Source organism: Dasypus novemcinctus, chromosome 13 (assembly GCF_030445035.2).
Source record: "Dasypus novemcinctus isolate mDasNov1 chromosome 13, mDasNov1.1.hap2, whole genome shotgun sequence".
Classification (NCBI taxonomy): Eukaryota; Metazoa; Chordata; class Mammalia; order Cingulata; family Dasypodidae; genus Dasypus; species Dasypus novemcinctus.
The window spans coordinates 71,946,432-71,960,063 of record NC_080685.1 but is presented as its reverse complement, the minus strand read 5'-3'; positions in this window follow the sequence as shown (position 1 = coordinate 71,960,063).

Sequence of the window (13,632 nt, the reverse complement as noted above, 5' to 3'; positions counted from 1 at the left end):
TACACACAAAAATATTTTGTAAAATATGTATTTCCTAATTATTTTTCAACATAAACACATATTTTATATTCTTTCAAAGGCAATTTTATTTTTTGTTGTTGAATTGATTATAAATCAACCATCCCACTTTTTAATGCATTTTAACCTTAATTCACCTGTAAAATTTTTGTACCTATTTTTATATACAGCGGTGAGGGTTAGGGTAATGTGTCAAGTTGACCAGTTAATGGTGCCTGGTTATTTGATTAAGTAAGCACTGGGCAATTGTAATACAAGGGCATTTCATGGACTTTAATCATAAGTGAGTTGATTGCATAGATGGCTGTGATTTCTCTCAGCAATGAGTGTCATCTCATCTAATCTGTTGAAGGCCCTAAAGGGGGAAGTGATTTCAGCATTCAGAGAGAGATCTCCCATCTCTACTTTGTACAGTCAGCACCTCCAGGGGAATTCATCAAGGACCTTCATTGGAGCCCCTGATTTGCAACCTACCCTATGGAATTTGGACTTCTGTATCCCCATGGTAATGTGAAACAATTTTATAAAATCTCATACCATTTACAGATACATACTCTTAGTTCTTATTCCTTAGAGAATGCTGACTATTACAGCTTGGTAACAAGAGTGGTTCTTGAGAGGCAGAATCTTAAAAATGGGATATCTCACTGGTTCTGGGATTTTAGCAATTCGATCTTCTACTCTGATTAGATTCAAGGACACTAATGATTCTGTTTCCAGTAATTAATAGTCCATTGACAGTTCATGGCAAATATTGACAACAGGGATATGCAAAATATTACCACTGGATATGACTACTTCCCTGCTTAGAGGCATAAATCTGGGTGACAGTGCTTTAATCAACTTACTAGAGATCTGTGGAGTTAAAACGTACAATGATGCTGATTGGCTGCTACTTAATAATCTGGATACAGTTAAAAAAGAAAAGGATGAGCTGAAGGCTTCAAATTTGTAACCTAAGTGCCTCATGAATGATGTGAAATTTCTATGTGTGCTCTGAAATAAAATCTTGTTTTGTGCAGCTGAAGAGTTAAGATCTCTGAAAACCAGACACAGCATCTCAATGTATGAATAGTAGATTTACAATGGAAACTAAATTCTCAACCCCTTTTAAAAATGGGGGCATTGGTTGGAAGAAATGGAATCCTCAGGATTAGGATAAGGACATATGGGTTGAATATGATAGTGGCGGGAACACTGAAACTCTAAGTTCTGCTAAGATTTTGTCAGAAAAACCTGTAACGGTCTCCCCTGAGGTGACCAACGAATGTCAAGCTTGCATCACCCAACCTCCAGCCTGACCCAAAGAGTCCAGACCTCCACCCTGCCCTGAGGAGGTACCACACAACCTCAAGCCTGCACTATCCAACCTCCAGCCTACCCAAAGGAGTCTCGACCTCCTCCCTGCACTGAAGAAACCATCACCCAACCTCCACCCTGCTCTGAGTAGTCAGCCATTTAACCCCAACTTAAAGAAATTAATGCTATCTTACCAGTTGAAACAGCAAGGGAATGCCCTGAGCTAATTGGCTTGCAAGGCACTTCTAACACTTCTCCTTACCCAGCCCCACACCACTTGTCTTCTCTTTCAAACCTAAACTAGACTGAAATCATAAACTCCCAAAGGTGAAGTACAAAGGGTGACCCATATGGAAGTGCAGTATACTCTAAAACAACTACATAAGTTTTCTAATTTATATAGACAGAAATCAAGGGAATATGTGTGGAAATGAATATTGATGATAGAGGGTAATGGTGGAAGGACTTTAAAGTTGGATCAGGCTAAATTTATTGATATGGGCCCACTAAGCAGGAGTTCTGGATTCAGTTTTATAGCTTGAGGAGTTAGAAGGTTTATTCAGGTGGCTGGCTGGAACATGGGTCAAAAGATGGCCTACAATACCTGGGGTCAAGATGCCAAACTTACCCTGATATACTGCAGATGAGGGGATCCAAAGGCTTAGAGAGTTTAGAATGCTAGAATGGAGTCACCATTTAAGAGCTACCCACCCATTCCTGAAATGTACAGATGACACACTTTTTACCAGGTCTGTGAGGAATAAATGTGTTGAGACTAACTCCATCTTCCCTGAAGAGCTCTGTGGTTGCTCTTCTCTGTAGGTAAGATATTATTGTGGGAATTGCTGTCACAGAACTAGGATCCTTAAACACTATGGGGATGATCCAATCCTGAGTGAGCAAAAAGCCAAGTTGCAGCACTTAATCATCAAAGACAAGGTAAACATGGCTACCACCATGAAAGGAAGACTCAAAGCAGCAAACAGTAGAGTCTGGGCTACATGATCTTATAGCATTGGCTAATAGATCATGGAGTAGCTAGAAGTAAAATAGATGGGCAATCTCCTATATTTCTACTTGATCTTTATAAGCAAAACTATTTTAGGTCAAGGGAAAATAACCTTAACTTGAATTACAGAAACAGAGAGTCATAGTCTCTTAATGAATTCCCAGACTTAAGGCATTTTACAGACCCAGAGTCACTTGAGTGATGGAAAGGCAAGGTCTTCTTGTGGGAGAGATCCTATTACAGTGCCAAAAATGTATACTGTTAATCTTCCTCCCAGCTTTTCCCCAAAGAGACCTATGGCCTTTTTACCAGGGTAACTATGCATTGGAGAAAAAGAAATGATTAGATATTTTTGGGATTATTAAACACTGCTCAGAAGTGACCTTAATTCCATTAGACCAAATATATCGCTGTGGTCTCCCAGAGTAGGGGCTTTTGGAGTTCAGGTGAAAAATGGAGTTTTAGTTCACATTCATCTCAAAGAGGGTCAAGTGGGTCCCCAGATCCATTCTGTGGTTATTTCCTTAGTTCCAGAACACAAAATTGGAATAATCATACTCAGTAACTGGTAGAAACCCCACATTAGGTGCCTGACTTGTGGATTGAGGGCTATAATGGTAGGAAAGGCCCAGGGGAAGCTACTAGTAAGGCCCTTGACTAGCAAAATAGTAAATCAAAACCACTATCAGATTCCTGGAGGGATTGCAGAGATCAGTGCCATCATCAAGGTTTTGAAGGATGGAGGGTGGTGATTCTTACCACATTCCCATTCACCTCTCTTATTTGGCCTGTGCAGAAAACAAATGGATCTTGAAGAATGACAGTAGATTACCATAAACTTAACCAGGTGGTGACTCCAATTACAGCTGCTGTTCCAGATGTAGTATCATTACTTGTGCAAATCAACATATCCCTTGGTACTTACTATGTAGCTATTCAACTGAAAAATGTTTTTTTTTTTTTTCTCATTTGCCATTTGTAAGGGCCACCAGAAACAATTTTCTACCAGCTGGCATAGACAACAATATACCTTCTCCAGTCTTATGTCATAATATCATCCACAAGGAACTTGATCATCTCTCCCTCCCACAGGACATCACACTGGTCCATTATATTGATGATATCATGCTGATTGGACCAAGTGAGCAAGAACTAGCAATTACTCTAGAAGTATTGGTAAGGCATTTACAAGAGAGAAGATTAGTAATTATCTGCCATCCTCTGCAGATAACTACTTTACTTTTGAGAAATAGCTTTTGGCTTGATAATTACTCTTAGTAAAGTCTGAATTCTTAACCATGGACCACCAAGTTACCATGAGACCTGAGTTACCTATCATGAGCTGGGTATTGTCTGATGCACCAATCCATAAAGTTGGTATGCACAGCAACACTACGTCATAAAGTGAAAGTGGTAAACAGGAGACAGGACTCAAGCAGGTCCTGAAGGCACAAGTAAGTCACATAAGGAAGTGGCCTAAATGTCCATAGTCACCATTTCTGACACATTCACTTCTCTTTCCCAGGCACTCCTATCATTTCTCAATGGGTTCATGAACATGGCCACGGTGGTAGAGATGGAGGTTATGCATGAGCTCAGCAACTTGGGCTTACTTCCACCAATGCCAGCTTAACTACAGCAACTACTGAGTTCCCAATCTGCCAGCAACAGAGACCCACACACAGTCTCCAATATGGCACCATTCCCCTAGGTAATCAGCTTGCTACCTGGTGGCATAGTGATTTACGTTGGACAATTCCCATCATGGAAGAGGCAGTGATTTGTTCTAACTGGAATAGATACATACTCTGGGTATAGGTTTGTCTTCTTTGCAAGACTGCCATCTGTAGACTTACCTAATATCTTATCCACTGCCATTGTATTCCATAGCACTGATTCTGATCAAGGAATCCACTTCACAGCAAATGATGTGTGGGAATGGGCACATGCTCATGGTATTTACTGGCCTACCATGTACCCCATCATCCTGAAGCAGCTGGATTGATAGAATGGCTTTTTGAAGACATAATTACAGTGCCAACTAGGTGGCAATATCTTGCAGGCCTGGGGCAATGTTCTGCAAGAGCTGTGTATGCTTTATATCAACTTCTGCTTCATAGTGCTATTTCTCCCATAGACAGAATTCATTTGTACAGGAATCAAGGGGTGCAATGTATCACTAATATGCCTAGTGATACACAAGGAAAGTTTTGCTTCCTTCCCCTGCAACTTTAAGGCCTACTGGTCTACAGGTCTTAGTTCTAAAAAGACGAGTGCCTCCACCAGAGAGCACAACAATGATTCCATTCAAATGAAAGTTAAAACTTCCATCTGACCACTTTGAGCTACCCATGCCTCTGAATTATCAGGCAAAGAAGGGAATTACTCTACTGACTGGGGTGATTAATCCTGACTATCAAGGGGAAATAGGACTGCACCTACACAATGGAGATAAAGAAGAGTTTGACTGGAACACAGGCGATCCCCTAGGGCATCCCTTAATATTACTGTGCCCTATGATTAGATCAATGGAAAACTGCAGCAAGCCAAACCAGGCACGACTAACAATGCCAATAAATTTTAGGAGTGAAAGTTTGAGTCACCAAACCAGACAAATAACCATGGCCAGCTGAGGTTCTTGCTGAGGGTAAAGGGAAAATAGAAGGGGTGGTAGAAGAATGTAGTGATAAATATGAACTTTGACCATGTGACCAGCTACAGAAACAAAGACTGTAATGGTCATGAATATTTCTTCCTTGTTTTGTTACAAGTATGTTTGTACATGTACATAAAACAAATATCTATATTTTCTTCCCTAACCTTTCATTTTATTACATAAATTGTATTAGTTTCATGTCATAGTATTTAAGGATGTCAAATTTAAAAGTGAATATTATCCAAGGACTTGCACCCTATTCTGGAGGGATTTAGTGCATTTCTGTTATTGTTTTATGTTTAAACCACACTTAAACCATTAATATATGGTTTGATATGATGTGTATGGCTGCCAAGTTGACAAAGCATGGACTGTGATGGTTAGGCTAATGTGTCCACTGGGCCAAGTAACGGTGCCCAGTTATTTTGTCATGCATTTACTGGGCTAATGGTAACATGAGGGTGTTTCGTGGACTTTAATCATCAGTGAGTTGATTGTATAGATAACCGGTTACATCTACAATCAGCTGGGGAATTTGCCATCAACAATGATCCAAATCATAGCCCACACTCACCCACGGTCCACTCAGTGAGTGGACCATGGGAGGACACACAATGTCCGGTAACTGTCCCTGCAGCACCACCAAGGACAACTCCAACCCCCGAAAATGCCCCATATCACATCTCTTCCTCCCACTCCCTACCCTCAGCAGCAGTCACCATGGCCACTTTCTCCACACCAATGCCATACCTTCTTTGATTACTAATCACAATAGTTCATGAATAGAATATCAGTAAGTCCACTCTAATCCATACTCCACTCCTCCATCCTGTGGACCTTAGAATGGTTGTGTCTACTCCACATCTATATTAAGAGGGGGCTTAGATTCCACATGGATGCTGGATGCAATTCTCTTGCTTTCAGTTGTAGGCACTCTTGGCTCCCTGGTGTGGTGGTTGACCTTCTTCACCTTCATGTTAGCTGAGTGGGGTAAGTCCAATAAACCAGAGTGTAGGGGTTGCAAGTCTGTTGAGGCGAAGCAACATTTTAAAGTGATCTTATTTGCAATAGGTCCACACACACCAGAATGTGGACATAGACCAAGAACATGTCCAAAGTGGGGTAAACTATTCAATCCACCACAGTGCAAAACATGTCTCAGTTTCCTCTGATCTGATAAGTGAGGAAGCCTGGGTATTCATACATTAGGTCCCAAGAGGCATAGGTTGAGGGCTGCTTGTATAGAGCAGAGGTGTTGATTTTTGGGGGCTTCCTTTCTACTACATACAGGCATTGCAGTTTCCACAAATGAAAGGGGGCAAAGCCCTTCAACAGAGAAACTCAGATGCTAGCATATGATAGTGTTCCAGAGCACAAGAGGAGATGTGTCAGCACTGACTGCCTGCCACCACAGCCATTCACCCAGTTACTACCTCTTGAGACTTTCTTAAGACATGTCTTTTTCCTTTAACCCACACGTCCTACAAATTTATAAGTTTTATAGATTTCCCCATTAAAATATCACTCAAACTTAAACACATTGTTATTTAGCTAGTAGGAGGATTCATCATCAATAACTTAGATTATTGAAAGAGCATTCTTTTAACTGGTATCCTTCTATCTAATGTTGCTCCCCTTCCTTTTACTACTATTATAAGGATGATTGTGATGAGTAAGATGTTGATAGTGAAGATTTAACTTTGAACATTTTTAAATGAAGAAATTTATTAACAAACTGCACATAAAGAAAATATCTGGTTTGATCAGAAATCTAACAATGTTATTGTCTTGAAAAATAACCCACTTCAATAATATCCTATTGTGTTTAGTGTAAAGATAATAATTGTATGTAATTTATGCAATTTATGCATTTATTTTAATGAAATGCTTTATTTAGGGCTTCATCAATTTTAAGAATGGTGGGAGGAAATTTTTAAGGAATCTTTAAAAAAAAGTGTTGTATTCTCCTCTGTTTATATTCTTTCCTACCTTTGTTGAATATTTACATCTTACCACAATAAGTTACTATGTATAAGGCCTTTCAATTTTAACCAATTGCTAGCTTAATATCTATATTTTGGGAATAATATTGGAAACAATGAGACCAACTTGATTTATAAAGAACCTTGATAAGTTTTATTTCCTGCATCAAAGGGCAGGAGATATAACAGCTCAGGGAAATCTCAAGGCACATTCCTTTTCAAAGAGCCATTGGATGTGACTCTTACCATGTTGTGATATATCTTCCAAACAACCAATTTTGAAACTTCTCATCATTATAATAATCCAGTTCCCTCTATCTATATATTATCGGTAAAGGTAAAAGGGGAACTCTTTTTGTGTTGTTTTGTTCTAAATTTAATACTGTCAGACCTGGGGGGTGATTCTGTGATTGGGTAAAGAAATAATTGCTACTCCTTTAATAAATGAGAGGGATGTTTGATATCTTGTGGGTTGCACAGCGACCTTATTTGGTTTGCACTTAGACAAGATCATGAAGTGACCTTGCTTTGTAACATTTTATCATAGTCTCAGAGTAAGGTTAGTATTCCGGACAATTGTTTATGTCTAATATAAAAGTAGCATAGCCTAACTGTGAGTTTCAGGCCACCTTTGTAATGTCAGAGGCAGTTCTTGTATTTTCCCCCCAATACTTATGTTCTTGGTACTGTATTATGTGTTTTAGTGTATTAAAAGAGTGCTACAAAAGAGATGGTGAGTTATACACTTAGCCCCCAAAAGAAAGCCAACACTATAAAGCAGAGAAAAAAGGTTATCAAGAAGGCATCTTCCTTATGGAGGGCTATATGTGGTACCCCGAGGATAGGAAAACCTCTCCTTTATGTACAGGAGCACAAATAACTAAGAAATAATTAATTTCTAGATACCCAGCTTTCATAAAGAAAACTTTCTAAAACCGATCTGCCTGAGAACAAGCCTGAGTGCACAATAGCTTTCCTACCATCTAAGTAAGCTTTACCTCATATCCATCTCTAATTTTGCCATGTTACATTGCTCCAGTTGTGAGATTAATTTGTCCTTTAAGGATTATTAAAAGCACCATAAACTATTGGTTTTGTTGTCTTTCTTCTTTTTCATCTTACACAGTTGTGTGATGGGTGAAAACTGGTCCTAGACAAGGAATATTTCGAGAGTATTGGGATATTCTGATTATACATGTAATAAAATGTAATTGTAGTGATAATAATTTAGTGGAAAGCTGTTGCCGCTTCTATATCCTGACTTATGTTAAAGAAAGCATAGTGTGCTCTCTTAAGAGCATCCAAGAAAGGCTAGAAATTTTGAATGCTTGAAGGATGTATTCTCCTGTATTTGAAGTAAGCCATTTTCAACGTTTATATCTAAGACATGTCATCAAATGAAGGGAAAAAGCACCTTCAATCACCCAAATCATATAAATGTAACAGACTCTTATGTATATAACCAGAATATTTTGGATTATACTATTTTCTAAAGATAAAACCATGAATAAAATATACATGTGAATACTTTCATGCTTACTGTATTAGTTTATCAGATAATTAAAACATTAAATCATATCATTAAATATTTAATCTGCTTGCAATCAATCTTCATTCTATTTCATAAAGTAAATGCTTATTTTTTTTATAATTTATTAAAAATAGGCTAAACAGATTTTAGCAATACATGCAAATTACTTTTATTAAATATATAGGCAATGTTTTATTATGGCATCTAATAAATTTATAGAACAATTTTTATTTTATATTTTTTCTTATTTAATTAGACTCAAAAGCTGAATATATAAATCTATTATATGACACACACATGCATTTTTACTGAAGGAACACCATGCCTTTTATAGATAACTCTCTTTATTAAATATGCTTATAATGTTAGCTAAAAATTGCTTAGCATTAGTTTGAATTAAGTAATGATAATATTTATTGTTTTATAAATTATTTTAAAAAGGTTAGATAAATTATGTATTGTGTACTTCATTTTAAACTTGATTGCTTTTAGCAATTATTATTAAAGGGATAAATTTTTAAAGTTATTCCTCAATAGCATTTACAAAAATCCTTGAAAGCTGTATTGACATTTTCTGATAAAGAAATTCATATGAGCATATTCTCTTCTGATAAAAGAAAGGTCTTGTTAGCCTGATTGATTTGACAAAACATATTGGATTTTACAATAAGTTACATGGTGTGTATTTACCACAGATACAGTGAGTCAAAGTTGTAATTCTGGAGATTTGAGAAAAGGTATTTTCAAAAGTCCTTGTCAATATTAAAAAAAGAAAAAGAACTAATCAAAAGTATTGTGCTAACAAAAACATCCACTTCTGACCATGATAAAGTAACTGATACTGGAGTCAGACTATACACAATTCAAAAACTGAACAAAATAAAAGAAGCAACTGCTTTCAGATTTTTATCGTTAGGCAGAACAGGATTGTGATTCTTGCAGTAGGAAAAATAAATGATGAATTGTTGGCCTCCGCTGCGGCACTGCAGGCGGGTCACTGCAGGCGAGTCGCTGCCGGGGATCGGGCCTACGCCACGGCCTGACCAGGGCGGCAGCGGGCGGCTCAAGGCTTGGTGGGGACGCGCGGTTCGATGGAGGAAAAACCACGGAGACGAGGTCTATGCGCAGGTCTGATTTTATTCGGGAAGTACATGGGGTTTTATAGTGTCATGGAGGCGGGGAGGTTGTGGGAGGGGCATGTCCGCGGGGCAGCTGAGGATTGGCTGCAGAGGCAAGGGCGGACCTGCGGTTTATGACGTAAGCCATTGATGGCAGAGGGGGTTGTTTCCGAGGTTGTGCCGGGGCGGATACGGGATGAGGGCGGTTGAAATGAGGCGGGGAGAACAGCGATCGGCTGGGAGGGGGAAGATAACAGTGGCTGGGAGGAGGGGCAGAGGGAGGCAGCAGCACAAACTGCTGCTGAGAAGGGCCATAATACAGGGAGGTTACGAGGAACAGGCGGGCAAAGTGTAAGGAAGCGAAAGGCAGGGTGGGAGCAGGGGACAATGAATAAAGTGATTAGTTTATCTTTATGTCTAATGGTACTCTCTGGAACACAGTACAAGAATGTGGAAACCATTTTGAGCATCATAATTTCACTGAGCTGTGATGACAGAGATTAGAATTTAGGAATGTTGAGGTGTTTGGAATCTGTGATAGAAAGCAGTTACAAAGAAAAGAAATAACAGAAAAATTTATTGACACACTTTCAAGACTGAGCATGTGCAGAATGAGACTTCACAAAGACTGATGCAGTGGAATTACTGTGGATCTGGAAGCTCAAATGAGATGTGGGAGGTCATGCAGAATTGGCAGAGACATTGAGTTCTGACCTGCCAGCATGGGACTACCTTGCTGAGCATTGTACGTATTCTGTAGACACCATAGAAAGGTCTTGCTTTAGAAGTAGAGGAACCCTAATTCTAGAGCAATAACTACTCTTAACCGTCCTTTACAAAGCTTAAAACACATCTTGAAATTACAATTGAATTTGAGAGCAAATTAACTGCTTAAGAGACTAGAAATCAACATTCCTTAAAGAAAAACAAGAAAATTCCAAACTTAAAACAGTGACATTTACAAAGAACATCATAAAAATATAAAAAGATTCTAAATATGCAAAAAAGCAGGGAAATATAACCAATAGGTAAGAAAGAAATTGGTCAATATACACCTACCCAGAAATGACAAACACTATTACTTGTAGTTTGAAAGATTTTTAAAAAATACATCAACATTGGGTGAACAGATTGAAAATTATATAAATATGGAAACTATAACAAAGCACATAATTGGAAATTTTAAAACTAAAAATTATAATAAAAGAGCAGAAGTGAAAAATTTCAATGAGAATGCTTAACAATACATTGGTCAATGATGGATATAGGACATGTTAACTTACACCAAAAATGTATAAAGTCAATAAGCTAAAATGCAAACCATAATGTAAAACATAAGGAAGCTAAAAATTTAGAAATTTGTACAGTCTAAAATATAAACCATAATGTAAACCAAAATGTAACCATGTTTGATAGTTATGTTTTAAAATCTGTACATCAGCTGCAGCAAATATGACATGTACATGCAGAAAGATCATTGCTGGGGAAAAGGGAAAAGGGTTTGATGTTGAATATATGGGAGTCCCCTCTATTGTGTATGTGAATTACTGTAATCTAAAACTTTTTTGAAGACAAAATTAAAAGTTAAGAAAAAAAAAGAGAAAGGATGTAGACACTGAGGAAGAAATGAAAGAAAGTGCCTTGCCACTGTACATACAGGACAACACCTATTACAGTGCTGAAAGGCAAAATGTTTGAAACAAAGCTTCATAATATTTTTCATTTTATTAATACACCAATTTATTTTCATTTTATTTTAGTATTTCTAAATTATTATGTCTTCTATTTCTAAACGTTAAGCCCATCACTATATTTCAATTTCCTATTAATTGAATTTGGCAATATATTAGGCTTCATTGTTGAAGTTTTGGACCACAGAGAGGTTCAGCTATGGCAGAGGAGGAACACTGGTGTGGGTGTTGTTGATGGGGGGCACATGAGTGGAGGGGAGCTCTCCAGGGCTTGTATATAGGGGACATAAATATGTTCTGATATATGTTGGATATTTTTATAGCAGTTACAGTTACAAACATCAACTGAGGGAGTGCTGAATTCCTACCCAGGGTAGCTCTGTCACATTCCCCAATGGAACAACAATAATTCCCCAAGTTCAATGGCAAAGACCAACAAGGAAGGAACATCCAACAATGAGCCCTTGATACTGAGGACTATGTGTATGAGCTTGTGTGCCTGAAATATGAACTAGACCTAGAGCTGCAGGGTGCCTAAGAGTTATCTCCTGAGAGCCTCCATGTTGTTCAAATGTGGCCACTCTCTAAGCCAAACTCAGCATGTAAATGCATTACCTTACCACCAGTATGGGGCATGACTCCCAGAGATGAGCCTCCCTGGTGCTGAGGCATTACTACCAAGCACCAGCTGAATGGTGTAACTAGAAAAAGACCTTGAATAAAAGGGTCAACTCAGACCAACAGAATATCTCAGCCTATATTTCGGATCAATTGTTAAAAACTGCTTTTTGATCTTGAATAAAAGGAGGAACTGGCAAAAACAAATGCGTTTATATGGCTAAAAGTCTTCCAAAAAGAGTTAGTAGGCCATCAGAGGGGTCACACTTATGCACACCTCAGCAGGACCCCAGAGAGAGCCAAAGTAGATACAACTTTAGGTGCTGGTTCTTCTGAAGGCTATGGAGATCCACAGGGTACATGGTCATGGCAGATGGATTCAGAGTTCTGTGCCATGTCAGAGGGCCCTACTCTGGAATTTGAGCTCCTGAGTGTGATAGAGCTGGACTCACATGTGACCTTCCTGCACATGCCTCGTTACTTTTACTGAATCTGTGGTTGGTGCTAGGGATGGTCCATACTCAGGGGACTTGAATCTCTAGAATGCCCATGTGCCAGCTAGGACCCAAGCCTCAGCAGAGTTATAAATCCTACTCTCTGGTTCATTGGACTTACCCAGGTTAGCTAACAGGGAGGTGAAGATGGTCAAACACCACACCAAGGAATCAAGAGTGCCAACAACTGCAAGCAGAGGTATTGCATCCATCACCCATGTGTAATCTAAGCCTCCTCTTGATCTAGAGGTAGAGTGGACATCACCATCCCAGGGTCCACAGAATGGAGGAATAAAATATGGATTACAGTGGACTTACTGATATTCTACTATAAAATTATTGTGACTAGTAATAGAAGAAATTGTAGCACTGAGCAGGAGAAAGTGACCACAGTAGTTGCTGAGGGCAGGGAAGAAAAGATGTGATGTGGGGGCATTTTTTTGGATTTTGAGTTATCCTAAATGATATTGCAGGGTCAGATAATGAACTATATATCCTGCCATAACCCACTGAATGTACTGGGGAAGAGTGTGAACTACAGGGTAAACTGTTATCTATGTGGTGCAGCAGTGCTCCAAAATGTATTCACCGAGTGCAATGAGTATGCCACAGTGATGGAGGAGGTTGTTGGTGTGGGAGAAGTGGGGTGAGGGTGTGCGGGGTATATAGAAACCTCATATTTTTTAATGTAACATTTTCTTTTGGGACGTATATATCTTCAAAAAATACAATCTACAAAAATGATGAAGTTGGGGGGTAGGGAGTGGGGTATATGGAAACCTCATATTTTTTGTTTTTTTAAATTTTTTTAGTGTAACTTTCTTTGTGAACTATTAACTTTAATAAAAAAAGTGTAAAAATAATAAAGAAAGAAAAAAGAAAAAAAAACAATAAAACAGTACATTGGAACCTACAGAAGTAAAGATCAATGAACTTGAACACAAGGCAAAAGGAATTATCCAAATTGAGGCACAGAGTCTCAGTGACAAGTTAATATCATGTGGCGTGAGATATATCTAATTTGAGTGCCAGAGTGTAAAGATGAAAATATTTAAAAAATGATGACCAAGTTTTTCAAAATTTGAGTTAAAAAATTAACCCACAGTTCCTAGAAAGCCAATGAACCCAAAAGGATAAACACAAATGAAACTTCACCTAGGCAAATTTTAGAAAAATTGTTGAAAATCAAATATGAAGGAATAAACTCAAAAACAGT